The 3,484-nt window shown below is 47.5% G+C and overlaps 1 non-coding gene across 1 annotated transcript; it reads right to left on the bottom strand.

The window, feature by feature from the left end:
- Positions 1 to 318: 318 nt before the first annotated feature.
- TRNAW-CCA (transfer RNA tryptophan (anticodon CCA)) lies at positions 319 to 390 on the bottom strand. Its single transcript has one exon. It is a non-coding gene; the product is annotated as a tRNA-Trp (tRNA).
- Positions 391 to 3,484: the final 3,094 nt, after the last annotated feature.

Genomic DNA, 3,484 nt, shown 5'->3' with positions numbered 1-3,484 from the left:
GGCTGCTTATTATATGCTACTGCTAGGCAGTGTATTAGTCTTGGAAGACAGCACTATACCCCCTGGTACGTGCTCATTTAAAAGGACATGAATAGCATGGAAGATCTGCATGATTACACACTTAGAAGTGAACCGATTAGAAATATAGGGACTGCAGAGTCCTAGTCAAAGGAAAACAGCATGCTGGGAACATGACGATAAACAAAAAGACCAATCACTCTACATCCTTGTCAGAGTGCTTTTGATGGATGAGAGATATATACATTAGGGCTGTTGCTAGTAAATTGCTCTTCTGTAAAAATAAAAAAAGGAAAGTATTGACCCCGACGTGATTCGAACACGCAGCCTTCTGATCTGGAGTCAGACGCGCTACCGTTGCGCCACGAGGTCTGCAGAAGGATGCTTCTTCTACTATGCTTTAGGAAGTGTCTTTGCTGTGGGAGGATTTATTAAACACACTGGTACATTCACATTTAAAAGCAGGCGTGTGTCCTAAGAGGAGACAAGATTTTCATTTCAAGATTAGAGATTGTCATCCTGTCATACACAAAGGGACTACACAATAGTCAAGGGAGAACAGATAGGTCAGGAACATGAGAGGAAGTAGTGGATTACAAACTCTCTGCTTCATCCTACCCTTGTATAAGAGTCCTCTAATGGCTGAGATAAATGTGTAAAGAGTTGCAGCCAACAATACTGTTATAATAAAATTAAAAATATTTACCATAAATGTGATTTGAACATAAAAGCATCTGACTATGAGTCAACTACAATGTCCTCCAGCTATTTCATACCCAATTTCTCTTTGACAAGCATCATCCTTATAGTATACTAAATGGTGGCCCGATTCTAACGCATCGGGTATTCTAGAATATGTATGCGGCCGACCGGGCACAATTAGCAGAGCGGTGTTTAAATTTGGCGGCAATATCGCTGATTGGTCGCGGCCGGCCACCGCGACCAATCAGCAAAGCGGTGTTTAAATTTGGCGCCAATATCGCTGATTGGTCACGGCCGGTGGTTGCGACTAATCAGCAGAGCGTTGTTTAAATTTGGCGCCAATCTCGCTGATTGATCGCGGCTGGCATCCGTGACCAATCAGCAGAGCGTTGTTTAAATTTGGCGCCAATCTCGCTGATTGGTCGCGGCTGGCAACTGTGACCAATCAGCAGAGCGTTGTTTAAATTTGGCGCCAATCTCGCTGATTGGTCGCATCTGGCGTCCGCGACCAATCAGCAGAGCGTTGTTTAAATTTGGCGCCAGTCTCGCTGATTGGTTGCGGCTGCCAGCTGCGCCAAATCAGCACAGCAGTGTTTAAACGACCAATCACCGATTTGGGCGCCACATTTAAACACTGCTGTGCTGATTGGTCGCAGACGCTGCCCGCGACCAATCACCGATTTGGACGCCACATTTAAATAGCGGCCTCGACCAATCACCGATCTTGCAGACACATTTAAACACCGCTGTGCTGATTGGTCGCGGACGCTATTGCTTACCGTGGCATTTTCTACATTTTTGTGTCATTGTTTTTTACAATTTATTTTTATGTACATTATAGTTTGTTGGCTTTTGCACAGGGCATACTGCCAGATTTTATTGCATTGTAAATCACATGAAAAACTGTGTTTTACATTAGTTGATGGGCACGCCCCTTATCCAATGGTAATGCATTATGGTTCCCGCAAGCCTGCTAACTTATCTTTGTGATGTTGCATTTTGACCCAGCATCATACAGCCAAAGTTGCCATTCAGCTGGATCCCAAATAAACAGCTGTTCCAACTGATATCTGATAACCCTGCACAGTTATCAGCGATTAAAGCCAGGTTGGCCTGTTGCTTTCTGTTAATGACAGACCCATTAATGAATGCCAAACCCAAATTACACCATTACACAAATACAGATCCCAAAGCCCCGAAACGATTACATTTTCTAGAATAGAACCATGATACAAATACTGAACCTCAACGAGTCCCTTTAAATAGATACAGACTAGTGATGATCAAGCACTAAAATGCTTGAGTGCTCACTGCTCAGTACTCGAATCGAGCAGGTCGGACGCTTGGACAGCCTCAACTCAAGTAACAAGTATAATGTAAGTAAATGGGAAACTTGAGCATTTTTGTGGAAGACCCTAACAGGAGGGGAGGAAAATCGCTGCTGAAATGGATGGAAACAGCCCTTAAATGGAATAGAAACAGCATGGGGAAGACGCCTGGACGCATCTGTGACTACCAGTTCGCTGCTGGGAACAATGTTGTCAGAGCATTACTCTATTAAGAAGAGAAAATACATTTTACAGGGAAAAATGTTAGGAAACATTTTTTCCTGTGTAATCACATTTATATGAGGCAAAATTAAAAAGAGTAAAAAAAAATCAAAACCGCCTCCTCCACCTCTTAATAGCCGGGCCATCTCTCACCGTATTTGCCCATTGCCTATAACTACAGTAAACTGAAAAAAATTAACTGGATTATAAGTTCGCATGCATGTGTGACGCCTCTTCTCGAAAGCCCTTTTTTTTACCCTGGGAGATGGGGGACTCGGAGTTGGGTCCTGTGATGGAGAGATGGGGTGCAGCCGTGGCCCGGACCCGCTCCGTGCCCAGGGCCGTAACATTAAAAAGGATGGTATGGGCTTATCCGGGTTGAGTGGCTGATTACGACTACGCCACCTGTGGCACCTGGTGAAGGCCACCAGCGCTGCTGCAGTTCGCTGAGGCCTGGTGTTAGGGCAGCCGGCGATGTTACTACTCCCCACAGGCGGAGCAGGGCCTCAGGGCAGAGGGACAGGAAGACGGGGGTAGTAGTCTAGAAAGTCTGCGTAGTGCAGTGTAGCGCAGAATAAAGAGTCCGGAGGCCATAGGGGTGAACTACCAAGGCTTTACTCACATTAGAGATGGCAGAAGGAAGGCGACTCCCTGCTCCTCGAGAAGTTCTGCGGTCACCAGAGACGAGGGGGTCCGACAACCTCCGAGTAAGTCCAGCGTTCAATCAGGACCCCGCACCAGAGTGTTCCTAAACTACAGACCGAGTGCTTTCCTGTCCGTGTGTGTAGATAGGCCGGGTCTCCCTCTGAACTCCTCTCAGAAAAAGGGCACGGGTGGCAGCTCCGCTCCTTCCGATACCCGGTGGGATCCTCAGGGCCTACCGGGCTTTCCCGACCAGGACATAGAGTTGCAAGGTCGGGTGTCGGGGGCCGGTACCTCTCTTGCAGCCGGACTCCCTCTGAATAGATCAGGTTGGCGAGGACAGGTGGCGTATACCGCTCCGTCTGCATCCTCCCTGGGATCCATTTGCTGTGGAGCTACACTCCTAAGCTCCGGGCCTTCTTGATCGTGGTCCTTGACCGGGTTGAGACATTCCTTGTCTACAACCTGCCCCTCGACCCAAGGCCAAGGTACGAGGGCTGTGTCTCCATCCGCTGCAGGTCCACACAGGATCCACGTTCAGGGTGGGAGATCACAGTACTTCACAGTTCAAA

The sequence above is a fragment of the Phyllobates terribilis genome, unplaced genomic scaffold (assembly GCF_046119375.1).
Source record: "Phyllobates terribilis strain yellow unplaced genomic scaffold, ASM4611937v1 Scaffold_2__4_contigs__length_985480577, whole genome shotgun sequence".
NCBI lineage: Eukaryota > Metazoa > Chordata > Amphibia > Anura > Dendrobatidae > Phyllobates > Phyllobates terribilis.
This window is presented reverse-complemented; position numbering and strand designations above follow the sequence as displayed.